This window comes from Hypanus sabinus, chromosome 2 (assembly GCF_030144855.1).
Source record: "Hypanus sabinus isolate sHypSab1 chromosome 2, sHypSab1.hap1, whole genome shotgun sequence".
Lineage (NCBI taxonomy): Eukaryota > Metazoa > Chordata > Chondrichthyes > Myliobatiformes > Dasyatidae > Hypanus > Hypanus sabinus.
In genome coordinates, this window is record NC_082707.1 from 57,301,001 (window position 1) to 57,322,427 (window position 21,427).

Sequence of the window (21,427 nt, forward strand, 5' to 3'; positions counted from 1 at the left end):
GGAATTTGAGCTGTAAGGTTAGAAAATATTTGTAAAGGTGACACCAGAAATAGAAACATAAACCAATCAGGCAGGATTAAGCTGAAAATCAGTTTTATTTATCCATTTATTGAGATACAGCAGAGAATGGGTCCTTTGGGCCCTTCAAGCCATGCTGCCAGCACCCCCCAATTCAACCCGAGCCAAATCACAGGACAATTTACAACGACAAACCAGTACATCTTCTGACTGGAACTCCCAGATGAAACCCACATGGTCATGGGGTGAATGTACAAACTCCTTACAGACAGCGGCAATAACTGAACGGTATCTAACAAAATAAGATCGATATTACTATTTTCCCTATGGATGTTTATTAAAATCTGCTGTCTTAATTTGTTGAATGGAGTTTCCTTAGCTAGAGAGTAGTGAATCTGTGGAATTCTTTGCCACAGTCTGCTGTGAAGGCCAGTTTATTGGGTATATTTAAAGTGGCGGTTGATAGGTTTTTGATTAGTTAGGGTGTCAAAAGTTACAGGGAGGATGCAGGAGAATTGGAATGGTGGAGAAGACTCAACGGGCCGAATGGCCTAATTTGCTCCTATGTCATATAGACAATGGAGATTTTTATTTTTAACTTGAGTAAACCTCGTTATTATTTTGCTTTTCAGTAAATTTACTCTTGATGTGGCTATGTATTACCTGAGTTATAATGTGTGCAACAACAATGGCTGGATTATTTTTATCTACAGAACATCACCACAGTGCGAGTCCTCGAAACAAATGGCTTGTGATAATTTTGTTTTGCTTTAACTGTCATATTTGAATATGCTTGTGGCATAAATTGTTTACCTTAAATTATAAGATCTTTGAGAAAAGTTTTCAGCATGATGAAATCTTTTGTTATATTTTCTGAACATTTAAAAAACTATAAATGCTTTTTTGTCATTTACTTGTATTGCTTTATCCTAGAATTTCTAAATTTTGTTTGGCTATGTTTCAAGTACCTATGACAATGTTGAATTCATGGAATATTTATATGGCTAATGAACTGTACATTTTATTTTGGCTTTCACTTTCCTCAGCTGTGTAAAAAAGTAATTACTATCTGGTTTGCAAACATTGTTCTCTGCCTAGTATAAAGGTTTCACCAGATACAACCTCCTTTCTTATTTTATGCTTTCTTTGTACTGTTGGTTGAGCATTTGAGAATGCAATGCATGTAATTTTACCTCATGCTTGTCATGAGAAGCACAAGAACTCAGTTTGTATGTTAGAATTTCCCAATGCAAAAAAAAAACATTACCTATATGGAGCAAACACGAGGAAATCTGCAGATGCTGGAAATTCAAACAACACACACAAAATGCTGGGGGAACACAGCAGGCCAGGCAGCATCTATAAGGAGAAGCACTGTCGACGTTTCGGGCCGAGACCCTTCGTCAGGACAAACTGAAAGGAAAGATAGTAAGAGATTTGAAAGTAGTGGGGGGAGGGGGAAATACAAATTGATAGGAGAAGACCGGAGAGGGTGGGATGAAGCTAAGGGCTGGAAAGGTGATTGGTGAAAGTGATACAGAGCTGGAGAAGGGAAAGGATCATGGGACGAGAGGCCTCGGGAGAAGGGGAGGGAGGAGGAGGGAAGCACCAGAGGGAGATGGAGAACAGGCAAACAACTAAATATGTCAGGGATGGGGTAGGAAGGGGAGGAGGGGCATTAACGGAAGTTAGAGAAGTCAATGTTCATGCCATCAGGTTGGAGGCTACCCAGCCGGTATATAAGGTGTTGTTCCTCCAACCTGAGTTTGGATTCATTTTGACAGTAGAATATATGGACTCCATGTAGTTTAAACGTGTTTTCATTTATAGACAGTGCATTGAAACTAGTGTTCCTCTCATCAGATGAAAGTTTGAATCTATTTTTAGTGTTTCAATGCAGAGTCTTAACCATACCTTTGGCTCCACAGATGCTCCCTGACTCCTCTGCCAATTTGTTTCTTTGTTGCAGTTCAATTACATTACTCACCATGTATATGTAACTTTGTATTCTTGCAATTTTGGGTAATTAACATGATCTTTAAAAAAAAAATTGAATATAACAGTCCATAATTGCTTGCAAATGGCTAGACAAATAGCCTGTTGCATTAAGAAAAATCAGCATACATGATTTGATTGTTGTAGCTCCAAAGTATGTCCATTGCTTTTCTAGTAATGTTGGGCTATGCCATGAGCCTGAATTCAAAGCATCTGCCAAAAAATACACCTTCCATCATCTGGCTTGGTTAATTGGTGATTTTGGAGTACTTTTAGTGGATTTTCTTTGTATTCTTTTCTGTAATGAAACATTTAAGAGGTAGTTATATTAATTATTATATTCTCATTAGGGTCAATTTGGAATATACTTGACTGAGAAAAATCAGTAAAACTGTATTGCTTAATGAAGTTTAGCGCAAGTAATCTATGACTTTGTGAATGAAGTGTGAAATGCCATTTAATAAACTGGTTTCTTAAAATGTCGTATCACTTTAACAATTTGTTCCCAAGTCCTCCCAGGTCTCTTCAACAGAGCAACAAGACTTCAAGGTTTCTAGACACAAGAAAATCTGCAGATGCTGGAAATCCAAGCAACACCAGCATCTGCAGAATACTTTTTCATTACTCACTTCACTTGTCTGACAACTGTGTTGCAGCTCTCTCAGAAAACCACCTACAACAGATTCTGACTGCCTTCAACCATGCATACACAAAACTTGGACTTGCCATCAATTCCAAGACGACTCAGATCATCTACCAACTATCAGCAACTGAGACAAATCAGATTGAACCATTAATTCAACTTGGCGAAACCACCCTGGAAAACGTGGACTGCTTTCCGTATCTTGGAAGTCACCTCTCCTCCAATATCGACCTTAATGACGAGATCCAACATCGTCTTAAATGCGCTGGAACAGCTTTTGGACCTCTCCGAACAAGTCTTTCGTGATCATGACATCCAAACACACACCAAAATGCTAGTGTACAAAGCAGTGGTGATCCCAACGCTCCTGTATGCATCAGAAACCTGGCCAACATACCGACGACACCTGAAGGCACTTGAAAAGTTCCATCAACGCTGTCTTCAAAACATCTTAAATATCAGCTGGGAAGATAGAAGAACCAATGTCAGCGTGCTAAATGAAGCAAAAACAATGAGCATTGAAGCCTATGTCATCAAGAACCAACTAAGATGGAGTGGTCATGTTGTTTGGATGAAAGACGGAAGTTTGCCGAAACAAATCTTCTACCCCCAGCTTAAAGAGGGCAAACGTAAAAGAGGCGGACAACAGAAGAGATTCAAAGACGTCTTAAAAGCCAAAATGAAGAAATGTAACATCAACATCAACAATTGGGAAACCAATGCCAAGGACGGGAAACTCTGGCAAACCATTATCCGAGAAGGAACAGCAACTTTCGAAGCCAACTGATGTGCAGAATTAGAAGAAAAGAGAAGAAAATGGAAATGGAAAGAAACAACCAAAGCCTGATCTGCCATCTGGAACTACCTGTCCTGAAAGCAGAAGAATTTTCAAAGCCAAGATTGGACTCATAAGTCATTTGAGAGTCCATAAATAAATCAATGAAACGAAGACCATCATCCTCGACCTCGAGGGATAGCCACGACAACGATCCTTGTAAAATTACATTTTTGTTTTTTTCCCCTCTCTTCTTATGCTTCCCATCAAAATGCACCTGTATCATACTTATCTGTTGAGTTTTACATACCATGTGTTTTCCTAGTCCAAAATTCTGTCAGTCTTTTTGAAGCCTTTTTCCATTTCCTTCACTGTTTGCTCTGCATCCAAACTTAGCGGCATCTGTATTTCTTCTTATTGTTACCTGTAACCCATGTCCTAGTAATAAATCTTGTGATGCTGTAGATAGGTTGCCAAGATGCATGACAACAATGATGTATTTCTTCATTTGACCCAATATGTTCCCTGGGTTGGTCCACCACAATTTTCCTCAATGGAGGGGAACCATTTTAGAAGTTTCTTTTTATCATTGCTCCGATTAAAATGCTGTTGGTTGAAGTCTATCATTATCAGTACTCCGTTCCAAATATAGCATTCATTAAAGTCACAAAATAGCAGCAAGTTGATTAAATTTGCAAGTAACATAATAAGCATAATAGTTCTGCTTTTATTTTTCAGCTCCCGACTATTCTGTCTCTAATTTCCGACAGGACATCTCATCTCTAATTCCTGATGAGACTGAATCTACCTTGCTGAGGCCAAGAGGCAACTCTCAGACACCTCCTCTTACCTTCTTCTTGCACAGGACCCCACTCTGGACCATTGGAAAACTGTCTCCGACATCATCACTGACCTCAGCTCCGTAGAACGCCCATCCACTCCACCAAACTTAGTTCTCTTACCTTGCAAGCTTCTACTTCCCACCCATGATCCACAAATCTGACTGCTCGGTTAGGTCTATTGTCTCTGCCTGCTCCTACCCCACTGAACTTGAGTCCTCCTACCTTAATTCCATTCTATTCCCCTTGGTTCAGTCCTTTCCCATCTATATCCAGGACACTTCTCATGCTCTCCATCTCCTCAGTAACTTTCAGTTTCCTAACCCTGACTGCCCTATTTTTCCCCATGGATGTCCAGACCATATACACATCCACCCCCCCCCATCAAGGTCTTAAAGCTCTCTACTTCTTGCTCAATAACAGAAAGCCACCATCCTCCTCCGTCTGGCAGAACTGGTCCTTGCCCTCAACAATTCTCCTTCAGCTCCTCTCACTTTCTCCACATTCAAGGGGTAGCCATGGGTATCCATGTGGGCCCTAGCTACGCCTACCTTTTTGTTGATTTATGTAGAACAGTTTACATTCCCAGCCTTCCCCAGTAATGCTCCCCAACTTTTCCTCCACTTCCACCCGGCCCTTAAATTCACTTGGTCCATTTCTGAAACCACCCTCCACCTTCTTAATCACTCTGTCTGCATCTTTGGAGAAAAACTGTCGACCGATATCTTCTATTAATCTACTGAGTCCCATGATCATCTTGACTATACCTTTTCCTACCTTGTCTCTTATAAAACTGCTATTCCCCTTTCTCAGTTCCTTTATCTTTGCCCCATCTGTTCCTGGGATGTGGCTTTCCTTTCTGCGACATGGTTTCCATTCCCCCACCATTGATGCTGCCCTCAACCACATCTCCCCCATTTCACTCATCCCATCTTCCCACTGCCATAACAGTGATATAGTTGTTCTTGTCCTTACCTACCATGAGCCTCCACATCCAACACATCATCCTCTGCAAGTTTCTCCATCTCCAAAGGCACCTTACCATCAAACCCATCTTTAAACCCCCTGCTCCCCCAACTGTTTTCTGCAGAGATCATTCCCTCCATGATTCCCTTGTCCATTTGTGACTTCCCACAAATTTCCCTCCCAGCACTTAACCTAGCATGCAGCCAAAGTGTTACACTTGCCCATTCACCTCCTCCATTACCTCCATACAGGGCCCCAAACAGTCCATGTAGGCGAGGCAAGTTGAGGCCAGAAACTTTGAAACTGTAATATGAGGATAGAGGAACTAGGAATGCAATTTTCATACTACGAATGCTTTCAGAAAGGGCAATTGAATATAAAAGTGATGCCTTTTTATGTTTTATTGATTTCACTAAAGCATTCAAGAAAGTGCAACATGAAGAATTATTTCAAATTCTCGCTAAACTAAACATTGATGGAAGGGACCAACAACTACTTCAAAATTTATATTGGAATCAAACGGCGGCAGTAAAAATTGATGATAACATGAGCAGTTGGACTAAGTTTCAAAGAGGAGTTAGACAGGGATGCATTGCCTCACCGGAATTATTTAATATCTATAGTGAAATGATTCTCAGAAGACCTAGATGGGATAAAAATTGGAGGTGTTAACAGCAACAATGTAAGGTATGCAGACGATACCACCCTAATAGGAGGTGCTGCAGAAGACCTACAAATCCCTCTAGACAAAGTAGTACAAACAAGTGCAGTATTTGGTCTAACCATGAACTGTAAAAAAACCAAATGTATGGTAATATCAAAACAGCAGGATACTCCCAACTGCCAATTGTACAACGCTAACCAAGAGATTGAACAAAAGACCAGCTTTAATTACCTTGGTAGCTTTCTATCACAAGATGCTAGAATAAAGTAGAAATAAAAAGAATTGCCATTGCCAAAACCAGCTTCCAAAATGAAACCCATTTTTACCAACAGACACATTTCTATGACAACAAGGCTTTGGCTACTAAAATGTTACATCTGGTCAATCTTGCTGTATGCTTCCAAAACATGGACTATAACACCAGAACTCCAAAGAAACTTAGAAGCAACAGAAATGTGGTTTCTTAGAAGAATGCTGAAAATACCGTATAGAGATAGGGTAACTAATGAGACAGTACTCCAACCTGCCCATACAGAAAGATCTTTAATGAGAACATTAAATGAGAGGAAACTTTATTTCCTGGGCCACGTCATCAGAAAGGGAGAAATGGAATGCCTGACATTACAAGGCCGTATGCCTGGGAAACACGGAAGAGGAAGGCAAAGAAAAAAATGTATGGACACTGTGAAAGAACTAACAGATCTAAATGTGTTAGATATCATTGATGCTGTGAGGGATTGTTCGATGTGGAGAGCCAAGATCGCCCAAACGTGTAATGTGCAAGGCACAAGAAGAAGAAGAATGTGCAATAGGCCCTTCCGGCCCTTGAGCCGTGCCGCCCAGCGGTCCCCCAAATTAATCCAAGCCTAATCACGGAACAATGTATAAAGACCAATTAACCAATTATCATCTGGTACATGTTTAGACTATGAAGGAAACCCATGCAGTCATGGTGGGAACATGTGGAGGCAGCAGTGGGAATTGAACTCTGGTTGCTGGTACCGGAAAGCATTGTGCTAACCACTGTACTACAGTACTCTGCTGCCCAAAATATATTCAAAATGACTGTCTTTTTCAATCTTTTTATTGATTTCAACATGGTAAGATTGATACATAATTATTGGGATTACAAAATATTGCAAAATTAAAATGAGCATAAAAGAATACATAAGCAATAAGTACAATATAGTTAAGTCCCAAATCATACGTGATACAAATATAATATAGACAAGACAAAAAAAACTAGGTATATCCATATGAAAAAAAGAACAGAAAAAAAGAAAAAAAATATTACCCCAAACAAACAAACTAACCACTAACTAATAAAAAAAAAGAAAAAAAAAATGGGCTGTTTATATTATCCAAGAAAAGACAAAGAATTATCAGTGTCACCAACTCCAATCCTCTCAAAATGACTGTCCATCAACAACCTTTCCTTTCCTATTGTTAAAGGATGAAATATCAGGAACCTGAGTTTTCCCTGTTCTGTACCAGTATTCTGTTACAACCATTGTATTATGTTTCTAAAAACCGTTTTTGGGTGTAAAGTTCACCAATCATACAAATACAATTCATACATTTATACACATGGTCCTCAAGTAAGGCTTCATTGTGCTTTTTGAAAGCTCACCCAATTCTGGTTATTTCCACCCCAAACTGATTCAGCACAGCTTGGAGCTTAACTCCTGGTTCTGTGGATTTCACAGCAAGCAGCCACAGAGTGCTAACAATGACAGAGGCGGCTATCATTCTGAACTTCGAATGTTCCAGCCTCACCTATCCAAGCGTATGGTGAGTACTCCAATGTCCTGGCCGCTGTTACAGATAGTGGTGACCTGCAATATTCTGCCCAGCTTCTGCCTTATTCTTTTCACCGATAAAGCCAGGTAAGTTAAAGGTCTGATCTGCTCGGTCTTCCAGATATGAATGGTGTTGGCTGGGCCTGGGGAGCAGGAGGTGGAGGAATGATTAGTGATAATAATTTTGTTGCCAGTCAAGCAACATTAACATGACCTCCTTTCTCATGTTGGTTGTCACTGGTGTCTTGCGTGGCTAGTTATTGCCAAAAGACCATAAGACATAGGAGCAGAATTAGGCCATTTGGCCCATTGAGTCTTCTCCTCAGCCTCACTCCCTGCCCCCCCCCGGAAACTTTGATGCTGTGTCCAATCAAGAAAGACACCCAATGACCTGGCCTCCACAGCTGCCTATGGTAACAAATTCCATAAATACACAACCTTAAATACACAACACTAAAGAAATTTCTCTGTATCGGTTTTAAATGGATTCTCCTCTATCCTGAGGCAGCCAAACAGACTAGGATCCTTTTATTCCCACTCGATGCCTTCTACCTATCAGCCAATGCTCTAACCATTTTAGTAACTTTCCTGTAATACCATGGGCTCTTAACTTGGTAAGCAGCCTCCTGAGTGGCACCTTGTCAAAGGCCTTCTGAAAGTCTGAATATACAACATCCATTGCATTCCCTTTATTTATCCTACTTGTAAACTCTTCAAAGAATTCCAACAGGATCGTCAGGCAGGATTTTGTCTCAAGGAAATCATGTTTTAAAATTTTTTTTTTCCATTGAGTTTTCAAATGATTACAAAAAGAAAGAAAAAAAATTAACCCCTCCCCCCTAACATATCCCTATAGCATATCCCTATAGAAAGAGAGAAAAAGAGAAGAAAAAAAAGAAAAAAGAGAAAAAAAGAATGCCTGGATATTGGAAGATCCACAAATGCTCCATGGAGTTCATAATAGCTTTAGTATATATATTTATTTCTTTCCCCAAATAACCAGTAATTTTATCTTTGGAGCACCTATATATTTAATCCTATCTTTTGTAAATAAGGGTGCCAAATTTTCAGAAATTTTTCATATTTATCTCTTAAATTATAAGTAATTTTTTCCAAGTGGAATACAGCTGAAGATTTCGTTCTTTCAACAATCTATACTTAAGTATGAATCCGATTTCCAAGTAACTGCAATAGCCTTTTTGGCTACTGCCAATGCAATTTTTATGAATTCTTTCTGATATTTATTCAATTTAGGTTTCCGTTTTATCCCTTCAATATTGCCTAGTAAAAATAATATTGGGTTATGTGGAAGTTGTGTTCCAATAAATTGTTCCGGTAAAACTATTAAATTTGTCCAAAAAGGTTGAATTTTAAAACAAGACCAAGCAGAATGTAAAAAAGTACCAATTTCATTGAAAGCATTGATCAGATAAATTTGGGTTTAATTTATTTTTTGTGGTGTAATATATAATTGATGTAAAAAATTATATTGCACTAATCTTAACCGGACATTTGTTGTATTTGTCATACCGTCAAGACATAGTCTTGACCAACTTGTTTCTTCAATTTTAATATTCAAATCAATTTCCCATTTTTGTCTTGACTTATGAATTCCTTGTTTAATTGCCTGTTTTTGAATCAAACTATACATACAAGAAATAATTTTTTAAATTTTTCCTTTTTGAATTAAAATTTCTATTTCATTAAGTTTTGGCAATAACATTGTTTGACCCAGTTTATCTCTTAAATTAGCCCTTAATCGGAAATAACAAATAAGAGTGTTGTTTGATATTTTGTATTTATTCTTTAATTGATCAAATAACATTAATATACCTCCTTCATCTAATCCTTCCTATATATCTAATCCCTTTCTGAAACCAGTTGTATAAAAGTTGGTTATCCATTGTAAAAGGAATAAGTTTATTTTGAATTAAAGGTCTCTGCTAATAAAGATTTTCTTATCTCATCGTCAACATTTATCTTATTCTTGGGTTATAACTTCTTATTTTGAACTATGGGTCTGGGTCTTTTTTTTTTACTACTATTATTATTGCTTATAGATGCTGTTTTAATTTTTATAATATCCTTTTTTTATATACGTTTGTATTTTGTAATAATGAATTATTTTTTTTCAAAATGTCGTTTCTTCTTCCCATAAGTCTTTACTTTTTATAAGCGTTTATTTGCTTGCCTGTATTTAGAAATGGAACAAAGGTTTTGAATTCTTTTTCTTTAGTTTTTTTTTTAAATATGTTGTAGTGTCTATTAAATCTTTTTTTTTATAAAAATATTCTATTTTGATAACTTTTTTACTATATTTTCTTATTAGATTGCTGAATTTATATTCATATTTTGTAATATGGCTTTCTCAAAATGTCGTTTCTTCTTCCCATAAGTCTTGGCTTGTGAAACGTCATCTTTGTATCTGAATATGGAATTTCTTTTTTAAAGGTGTATCACATTTTTAAACTTTAATGTGCATTTTTTTTTATTAATGATCTTTCTGGTTTTACTATTTTAGTTTTTTTTTGATTTGTCTGATATGGGTGTGTATGTGTATGTGTATATATATATATATATATATATGTAGGTATATATATATATATATATTTTTTTTTTTTGCAACTCTATATTTTAATTGGGGTGTTATATAGTTTTTTCTTAAAAAATTTTCTTATGGAGCTGCCATCTTGAAATGGGGGTAATATTAGTATTAGTTTATGCGCCTGCCGCTTGGCTTTCTTTCAAAGGGTGGGGGGAGGGGGGAGGGATCTTTTTTCATGCTTTTGCTTTTTATTTTTTTGCTTTTAGTTTATGGGCTGACTTTAAATTGTTAATATTGTTGAGGTGTCAGGATCTCCGGTTGCTCCTGAATCAATTTTCCTTCTTCCTAAATTGTGGGTTATGTGTCTTTTTAACCTTTTATGATACACACAATTAATATTGGTATGATGGATAAATCTATTAACTTTATCTCGTGGAATACTAATGGTTTAAATCATCCGATTAAACGTAAAAAAATATTTAAAGTATTCCATAGATTGAACGCTAATATTATTTTTGCACAGGAGACCCACATTAGGAGGGAGGATAATCAACGTTTTTTTAGGTTCTGGAAAGGTCAACAATTTCACTCAAATTGTACCGCTAAAATTAGGGGTGTGTCTATTTTTATAGACGCCTCAATTTCGTTTACACATTATGAAATTATTTCTGATCCACAGGGTAGATTTTTGTTGATACCTGGTTCACTTTTTAATCGGAAAGTTGTTTTAGTTAATATTTATGCTCCAAACTTTGATTGTCCTGAATTTTTTTAAACGTTTATTTACTTCTCTTCCTAATTTGAATGAATATATGTTGATTATGGGTGGAGACTTTAATTGTTGTTTGAATCCTTCGATGGATAGATCTAAACCTATTCGAACTCTTCCGAATAGATCAGCTTTACTTATTAATTCTTTTATGGTTGATTCTGGAATTACTGAAATATGGCGGTTTTTGAATCCTAAAGGTAAAGAATTTTCATTTTTTTCACATGTATATCATAGTTATTCTAGAATTGATTACTTTCTTATTGATCATCGTTTATTAACAGATGTTATTGATTGTAAATACGATTCTATTGCTATTTCGGATCATGCGCCTTTGAAGTTATCTATCAAGATTTCGGATTCTTCTATCAATACTAGATCTTGGAGACTTAATGCTACTTTACTTCAAGATCCAGAATTTATTACCTTCATAAAACAACAAATTGACTTATTTTTTTCAACAAACTATAATGAAGAGATTGATAAAGGAATACTTTGGGACTCTTTCAAGGCTTTTATTCGTGGACAAATTATTTCATATTCCGCTGGTAAAAGAAAACAAAGATATTCAGATATAGCTTTATTGGTGGATAAAATTAAAGAAATTGATAAGATTTATTCCGTTACTCCTACCAAAGAACTTTATAAGAAGAGAGTTGAGCTTCAAATGGAACATAGTTTATTATTATCTTCTTCAATTGAGAATCAATTAATTAAGACTAGGGCTCAATTTTATATTCATAGTGATCGAACTGGTAAATTGTTAGCTAATCAATTAAAAGCTATTTCGACTAAGCGACAAATTATTAAAATTCGTAAACAAGACGGTAATTTAACTACTGATTATAAAGAAATCAATAACACTTTTCAAGATTTTTATAAATCTTTATATCAATCAGAATTTGACGGTGACCGGTTTACGATGGATAATTTTTTTAATAATTTGAATATTTCTAAACTGATAGATGAAGATTGTAGCTTGCTTGATGCTCCTATTTCTATGGATGAAATAAGAGAGGCTATCTCATCAATGAATTCAGGGAAAGCTCCTGGTCCTGATGGTTTTATTGTAGAATTTTTTAAAACTTTTTCTTTATTGCTTTCTCCTTGGCTATGTGAAATCTTTAATGATGCGTTTGTTAAGAAGAGATTACCTCAATCGTTTTATGAAGCTACTATCTCTTTAATTCTTAAAACAGATAAAGATCCTACCTTATGTGCATCTTATCGCCCTATATCATTATTAAATGTAGACTCTAAGATTCTTACAAAAATTTTAGCCATTAGATTAGAAAAGGTATTACCACAGATTATTTCAGAAGATCAAACTGGTTTTATTAGGAATCGATATTCCTTTTTTAATATTAGAAAATTGATTAACATAATTTATACTTCATCTCCTACAACCCCAGAATGTGTTATCTCATTAGATGCTGAAAAAGCCTTTGATAGAGTTGAATGGACATATTTATTTAATGCATTGAGAAACTTTAATTTTAGTCCTAATTTTATATCATGGATTAAATTAATATATTATAAACCTGTTGCTTCTGTTCTTACAAATAATTATAGATCCTCTTTTTTTCAATTATCTCGTGGTACGAGACAAGGTTGTCCTTTAAGTCCTTTATTATTTAATATTGCATTAGAACCTTTAGCTATTGCTATTCGTGAGTCTCCTAATATTTTTGGTATTACCCGTAATGAGAAGTTATACAAATTATCGCTTTATGCTGATGATTTGTTGTTATATATTTCTAATCCTAGTAGGTCTATTCCTGCTATTTTATCCTTGTTGGCTCAATTTGGTAGTTTTTCTGGTTATAAGTTAAACTTAGATAAGAGTGAGTTATTCCCTTTAAACGCGCAAACTTTATTGAGTGATAGGATGCCATTTAAAGTTGTTACTGATAACTTTATCTATTTAGGTATAAAAATCACCAAGAAATATAAAGATTTATTTGGACTGAATTTTTTACCTATGCTTCATCAAATTCAGCAACTTACTACTAGATGGTCTTCCTTATTTTTATCATTAGTTGGTCGGATTAATGCTATTAAAATGATGATTTTACCGAAATTTTTATATTTATTCCAAGCTTTACCAATTTTTATTCCTAAATCTTTTTTTGATAATATTGATTCAAAGATTTCCTCATTTGTTTGGCAAAATAAAAATCCTAGGTTAAGCAAAAGGCAATTACAAAAGTCTAAAAAAGATGGTGGTCTAGCTTTACCTAACTTTAGATTTTATTATTGGGCGAATAATATTCGTAACCTAATGTACTGGAAACTAGATTTGGATTCACCTGTGTGCCCACAGTGGGTAAATTTGGAATGTAGTGAGGTTAAGGGATATTCTATATTTTCCGTTCTTGGTTCTTTTCTTCCTATTGATTTAGCCAAATTCAATAAACAGATATCTAACCCTGTTGTTAAACATACACTACGAATTTGGTTTCAATTTCGCAAATTCTTTAATCTGAAAAACTTTGCTCTGGACAGCCCTATTTTATGTAATTTTTTTTTCAAACCTTCATTGACAGATCAAGCTTTTAGTATATGGAAAAGGAAAGGTATAAAATGTTTTCGTGATCTTTTTTTTGAAGGTACTTTGATGTCTTTTGATCAACTATCCAACAAATTTGAATTACCTAAATCTAATTTTTTTAGATACTTACAAATTAGAAATTTCTTACATAAAATTCTTCCATCTTTTCCTAATTCAACTCCATCGGATTTTTCAGATTTGATTTTTACTTTTAATCCTTGTCAGAAGGGATTAGTAGCTTTTATTTATAACATGATTATGAAGATACAGCCAGAAATATCGGATAGAATTAGACAAGAATGGGAAAAAGAACTTCGATGTAATATATCAACAGATAAATGGGAAAAAATTTTACAAATGGTTAATTCCTCCTCTATTTGTGCTAAACATGCTTTAATACAATTTAAAATTGTACATAGAGCTTATATGTCTAAAGATAAACTTGCCCGATTTTATTCGCATATTAATCCTCAATGTGACAGATGTCACTTAGAAGTGGCTTCATTGACTCACATGTTTTGGACATGTCCCACTTTACATAACTATTGGAAGGACATTTTTGATGTCATTTCCTCAGTATGGAATATCGATTTACAACCCCATTTTATTACTGCAATTTTCGGTATACCAAATGAAGATGGCAATCAGCTTTCCCCTTCAATCAGACGAATGATTGCTTTTGTAACATTAATTGCCAGAAGGTCTATATTACAAAACTGGAAAGAAGTAAATCCTCCTACTACATTTCAGTGGTTCTCCCAAACTATTTCTTATCTGAGTTTGGAAAAAATCAGAAGCACTATCTTTGATTCTTCAATTAAATTTGAAGAAACCTGGGGACCATTTATTCGACACTTTCATATGAATTAATTTGGCTTATTTCAGATCCTTTTCTCTACTTATACTTGTTCAGGTATGGAGTTCTGGAGTTTTTCTTGACACCTTTATATATTTATAAAGTGCTATTATTGCCCATGTTAGTTTTAGTTTAGTATTTTTGTTCATTATATATTTTCTCTCATATATAATTTCAATTTTTTTTTCTTTTTTCGACGATTATTTTTGTTTTTCATATATATTTATATAGACTTGATTGATTTATGTACCTTTTGTTGATGGATGTTTTAATAGGATATTATTATCCTATTACTAATGTAATCTCAAGTCTATTGAATCTGTAATCTATTCATTATTTTGTGTTGTTTTTTTTATATATGAAATTTAATAAAAAGATTGAAAAAGAAAAGAACATTTATCTTATTCTATAAATCAACCAAATGTTTGAATATAGGAGATTCTTTTTTTTCCCATATCCATTTAGATTCCCACTTATATATAAAATCTTCTGGTATATTTTCTCCTATTTTATCTAGTTCTATTCTAATCCATGCCAGCTTATCTTCATCAAAAAAAGATGCAATAAATCTGTTGATTTGCTTTATAATAATTCTTAAAGTTTGGAAGTTGTAACCCTCCTAGATCAAATTTCCATGTCAATTTTTCCAACGATATTCTTGACATCTTACCTTTCCAAAGGAACTTCCTCACACATTTATTTAACTCTTGAAAAAACTTCTGCGGTAATTGTATTGGTAGTGTTTGGAATAAATATTGTAATCTAGGGAATATATTCATTTTTACAGCATTTACTCTGCCTACTAATGTTATTGGTAACATCATCCATTTATCAAGATCTTCTTGAATTTTTTTCAATAATGGTAAATAATTTAATTTATATAAATTCTTTATATCATTATCAACTCTTATACCTAAATATTTTATATCATTTATCGGCCATCTAAATTGAGTTATTAATCGACATTGACTATAATCTCCTTTAGTAAGGGGTAGAATTTCACTTTTATCCCAATTTATTTTGTAGCCTGATATTTTCCCATATTCTTCCAATCTAGAAGATATTTATGCAGCAAATACAATGGGTTTGTTAAATAAAGCAGAACATCATCAGCAAATAAGTTAATCTTGTATTCCTCCTGGTTAACTCTGAAACCCTTAATATCTGGGTCCGTTCTAATTAATTCAGCTAATGGTTCTATCGCCAACACAAATAAAGTAGGTGATAATGGACAACCTTGTCTAGTTGACCTTGTTAACTGAAATGATGTTGAAATTTGACCATTTGTTACTACTTTAGCTTTGGGATTAGTATTTAAGGTTTTAATCCATTTTATAAAGAATACTCCTAATCCATATTTTTCCAATACCTTAAATAAAAAATCCCATTCCAATCTATCAAATGCGTTATCTGCATCTAAAGCAACTGCCACATTCATTTCCTCCCTCTTTTGTGCCAAATGAATTATGTTAAGTAACCGGGTTACATTATCTGCCGATTGTCTATTTTTGATAAATCCTGTTTGATCCATGTGTATTAATTTTGCTAAGTATTTAGATAATCTACTAGATAAAATTTTTGCTATTATTTTATAATCGGTGTTTAAAAAAGAAATAGGTCTATATGACGTTGGCTTTAAAAGATCTGTCTTTTTTTGGCAGTACTATTAAAATAGCTGTCAAAAAAGATTCTGTAAGTTTATGCGTTCTTTCCGCTTGGTGTATTAACTCCATAAAAGGAGGAATTAGTAAATCTTTAAACTTTTTGTAAAATTCGTGAGGAAAACCATCTTCTCCTGGGGATTTATTACTCTGAAGTGATCCTAGAGCTTCTTTGACCTCTTTTAATGTAAAAGGCATATCTAATCCCTTCTGTTCTTCCGAATTCAATTTTTGAAGAGTTATTTGTGATCAAAATATTTCTATCTCGACATTACCATTTTGTGATTCTGATTGATACAGCTCAGAACAAAAATTCTTAAAAGTTTCATTAATTTCTAAAGGTTTATAAGTAATTTTATTTACACTTGTTCTAATTGCATTTATTGTTTTGGAAGTCTGGTATGTTTTTAACTGCCAAGCAAGAATCTTGTGTGATCTTTCACCTAGTTCATAATATCTCTGTTTAGTTCTCATAATTGCTTTTTCTGTTCGATATGTCTGAAGTGTATTATATTGTAATTTCTTGTTAACAAGTTGTCTTCGTTTTTCTTCTGTCATATATCTTTGAGATTCTTTTTCTAATTTTGTAATCTCTTTTTCCAATTGATCTATTTCTACCATATATTCCTTCTTAATTTTAGAAGTGTAATTTATTATCTGGCCTCTCAAATATGCTTTCATTGCTTCCCATAACATAGATTTATCATCAACTGAATGTGAATTTGTATCTAAAAAAAACTGAATCTGCTTTTTCATAAAATCACAAAAATCTTGACGTTTTAATAATATTGAATTAAATCTCCATCTGTAAATTGATTCCTCTTTATCCATCATTATCATTGTCATTATCAAGGGGGAATGATCTGACAATATTCTTGCTTTATATTCCATATTTTTCACTCTGTCTTGAATATTCGTTGATAATAAGAAAAAATCTATCCTTGAATAAGTTTTGTGTTTATTTGAATAAAAAGAATAATCTTTCTTTTGGATTAATTCTTCTCCATATATCAATCAAATTTAAATCTTTCATCAATGATAGTTAATTTTGCTACTTTTGATTTTGTAACAACCTTTGTTGACCTATCTAAAACTGGGTCTAGACAAAAGTTAAAATCTCCACCTATTAATATTTTGTCATGTGCGTCAGCCAAATTCAAAAAGGCCTCTTGTATAAATTTTACATCATTTTCATTTGGTGCATAAATATTCATAAGAGTCCATACTTCTCAAAAAATTTGACGATGTATAATTACATATCTCCCTGCAGAATCAATTAATACATTTTGTATTTTAATTGGTAAAGTTTTATTAGCCAAAATTGCAACTCCCCTCGCCTTTGAATTAAATGAAGCTGCAATAACAATTCCGACCCAATCGCTTTTTAATTTCTGATGTTCTGTCTCTGTTAAGTGTGTTTCTTGTAAAAAAAAAGCTATATCTATTTTCATTTTCTTAATGTATGTTAAAATTCTTTTTCTTTTCACCGGTCCATTAAGCCCATTAACATTAAAACTTAAAAAATTCAGTAAATTAGTCATTATTTTTAACAGGGTTACTCCAATCTATAATAATAACTAATCTTTCAACTTTCGTAGTACCTTGGGGAATCTTTTTAAAATTCTCCATGTTGCTATGTGTCTCCCCACCCCCCCCCCCCCCCCCGATCATCCAGGTAAAGAAAGAAAGATAGAAGAAAAATAGATTATAAAGAAAAAAATAACAAAATACCCCCCTACTAATGTTGTGGATAAAAAAGAAACACAACGTTACCCCCCTCCGTTGTAAGGGTCATGGCAATCGCCATGATTACACACGTGAGTCTCGTAGTAATCGATCCGAAGTTCCCCCAGCTCCCCCGTAACATATAAAAGTATATATTCAAGAAGAAAAATAATATCACTATCAATTAATATTTCTCAAATTTTTAACCTTTCTCCCCCTGTATCATATAATTAAGAATATATTTAAATATTCTTCTGTCCTTAAATGTCCATCAATTCCATTCACTGACCCTGTCTTCATCTTTAATCCGTTTCACTTTTAAATCTTTGGCTGTGGTTAGCAAATATTTGGGAGTTTTTGTGCAAACTCTTCCGCATCCTGATAATCAGTAAAAAACCTTCTTTTTCCGTCATCCAAAAAAATGATCAGCGTTGCCAGGTGACACATTATAAATTTATAACCCTTTTCCCTTAAAATATTTTTCACTGGGTTAAATTCCTTCTTTCTCTTCAAAAGGCCATAAATTATATTAGGATAGAAAAGAACTGTTTTCCCTTCTATCATCAATGGCCCGTTTCTCTTTCTGGCATGCTGGGCAGCCGCCTTCAGGATCTTTTCTTTATCTTGATATCTTAAGCATTTTATCAAGATTGATCATGGGTTTTGATCAACTTCAGCTTTTGGTCTTATGGCTCAGTAAGCCCTTTCAATTTTATTTAACTGAGTTCCTTCTTCCATTTCCAGATTTTCCAGGATCCATTTTTGAAAAAAATTTATTGGATCCTCTCCCTCTATACCTTCTTTAAGTCCAACAATCTTAATATTATTTCGTCTGCTAAAATTTTCAAGCACATCCACTTTTTTCAACAACTGTTTTCATTCTGATGTCCAGGCAGAAACATTATCTTCCATTTTATTCATTCTATCAACAATGTCTCCCATTGTTTCTTCCAAGTTTTTAATGTTCTTATCCATTTTGTACTGTCTTTTCATCATTTTGTCAAACATAATCTTCATACTTTTAATATCTTTTTATTACTTTTAATGCTTTTAATTCAGGCATTATTTGCACCAAAGTTTTTCCTATGTCTCCAGAAAAACTTTTACTTTCATCTTCATCTGATTTATCCAGAGAATCTGAATCTACCTCAGATTCACTTTCACTTCCAGTTCCGACTGTAGCCGGGGTTTGTAGTTCAGGTTGCTCGTGTTTGCATGTGCCCCTTCCTTCACGCATGCGCAATTCTTGTTGCTCTTTTTCTTTGGAGACGGTTGATGTTGCCGCAGTTTCCTGTTCTGTATCGCTGGAGGTAAAATGCACTTGAGCCCGCGGCTCTTTCATGGTGGCGGGCCTTGATACTTTTCCAACTTGTGTTGTCATCAAGGTAGTAGTTTTCTTCTGCTTACAAGACATATTTTGGAACAATCCTGGGTAGTTTATAAGTAACTTTTAGAAAGTGTTTACTAACTTTTCTTCACTTAAACATTAATTTACTGTTTTTTTACGGGAGAGCTGGATTTCCACGTCTCGATCCTACATCATCACGCGACATCCCCCCAAGGAAATCATATTGACCTTGCACTATCTTGTCCTGTGTCACCAGGTACTCCATCACATTATCCTCAACAATTGACTCCAACATCTTCCCAACCTCTGATGTCAGGTTAACTGTTCTAAAATTTCCTTTCTGTAGCCTTCCTCCTTTCTTAAAGAGTGGAGGGACATTTGAAATTTTCCAGTCCTCCAGAATCATGTCAGAGTCCAATAAATTTTGAAATATCATTACGAATGCCTCCACAATCTCTACCACTGCCTCTTTCAGAACCCTAGGGTGCAGTTCATCTGGTCCAGGTGATTTATGTACCTTTAGGTCTTTCAGCTTTTTGAGCACCTTCTCTCTTGTAACAGTAACTGTACCCACTTCTCTTCCTTCACACATTACAACATCTGGCACACTGCTAGTGTCTTCTACAGTGAAGACTGATGCAAAATACTCATTTAGTTCATCTGCCCTTGTCCCTCGTTATTAATTCTCTGGCCTCATTTTCTAATGGTCCTATATCCCCTCGTCTCTTTTTAAAAAAAAAACATACTTGAAAAAGCTGTTGCACTTTGATATTATTTGCCAGCTTGCTTTCATATTTAATCTTTTCCCTCCTAATGATTCCTTTAGTTGCTTTCTGTAAGTTTTTAAAAAGCCTCCCAATCCTCCATCTTCCCACTAATTTTTGCTTTGTTGTATGCCCTTTCTTTTGCTTTCACATTAGCTTTGACTTCCCTTGTCAGCCACGGTTGTACCATTTTACTATTTGTGTATTTCTTCATTTTTGGAATAGACCTGCCCTGCACCTTCCTCATTTTTTCCAGAAACTCACACCATTTCTGCTCTGCTGTCTTCCATGACAGCATCGCCTTCCAGTCTACTTTGGGCAATTCCTCTCTCATACCGCTTAATTTCCTTTAGTCCACCGAAATACTGTTATGTCAGACTTGACTTTCTCCATATCAAATTACCCCTGGCAGCAATTACTTGTCACTTTCAGCCCAAGCCTGGAAATTGTCCAGGTCTCTGCTGTAGTCTCGAAGGGCTTGTTGAATTATTGGTGATATTGTGACTAAGCAGCTCTCTTCCTGATAATCTGCTCTGTAGATGAAAAGAGTATTTAGTTTAACAACTAGTTGGGCCAATGATAGTTCCATAAAACCTTCTTGCTGTACTGGGATTGCAGGTATTGTTCACTAGGAATGATAAATCAACTTCCTTACTGATAGTTATGCTTTCAACTCTTTAACCCCTGCTGAGTCACCTCCCCCATCCCTAAGTTTGCTGAGGCTTCTTTATGCCATCTTCATTCCATGGCCATTTTCCTGTTTTGGCAGCTGTTGTCACATGTTGTGGCATCCATCATTTGTGTCAGTATTGTAATAAAACTGTGAGAAAGTTTGGTGGGATCTGAACTGAGATGAGTAAGCAGGAATTGAAATTAACTGATGTTGCTGATAACTTCTTTCATCACTTTACTGCTGTTGGGGAAGAATCTGACTGAGTAATTGGCCAGGTCAAATGAAGCGTATATAGAACATGTTCTGCACAGGAAAATGAAAATTCTTGACTAGGCAAGCATCATAATATGCTGAAACTGCTTGAGTGATGTGCATTACCATGATAGTGATGTGTATTGATGTTTGTAAGGGCTATTTTACTGAAGGAAATGTATAACCAAAATACTGTCTCTAATGAAGTTGGTTTAAATAAGCTTGTACTGCATTATTCAATTTTCATCCATGTTTAGTGTGATAATGTCAAGTCTCTGCTTTCCATCCTATTCTGTAGATATTTTGTTCATCCATAAAAATATTTTTTTTAAAACAAAGAACAGAACAGTACTGCTCAGGAACTGGCCTTTTGGCCCACAATGTTGTGGTAAACTAATACAATTGGCGATCAAATTCCCAACTAAACTGATCTCTACTGCCGACACAATGTCCATATCCTTCCTTTCCCTGCACCTCTGTCGAAGTCTCTCAAATTTACCTCCATTGTATTTACCTTCACTATGATCCCTGGCAGCATATTCCAGGCACCCACTAATCTGTGTAAAAACAAAACACACCCCACA

General features: G+C 34.8%; 1 protein-coding gene across 1 annotated transcript in view; it reads right to left on the reverse strand.

Annotated features, from left to right (window-relative positions):
* Positions 1-2,293: 2,293 nt before the first annotated feature.
* LOC132379106 (general transcription factor II-I repeat domain-containing protein 2A-like) overlaps positions 2,294-21,427 on the reverse strand; it is a 33,825-nt gene continuing 14,691 nt past the window's right edge. The window contains exon 2 of the mRNA XM_059946685.1: positions 2,294-2,311. The gene's annotated coding sequence lies outside the window, so the exon portion shown is untranslated. The remainder of the gene's footprint in view (positions 2,312-21,427) is intronic.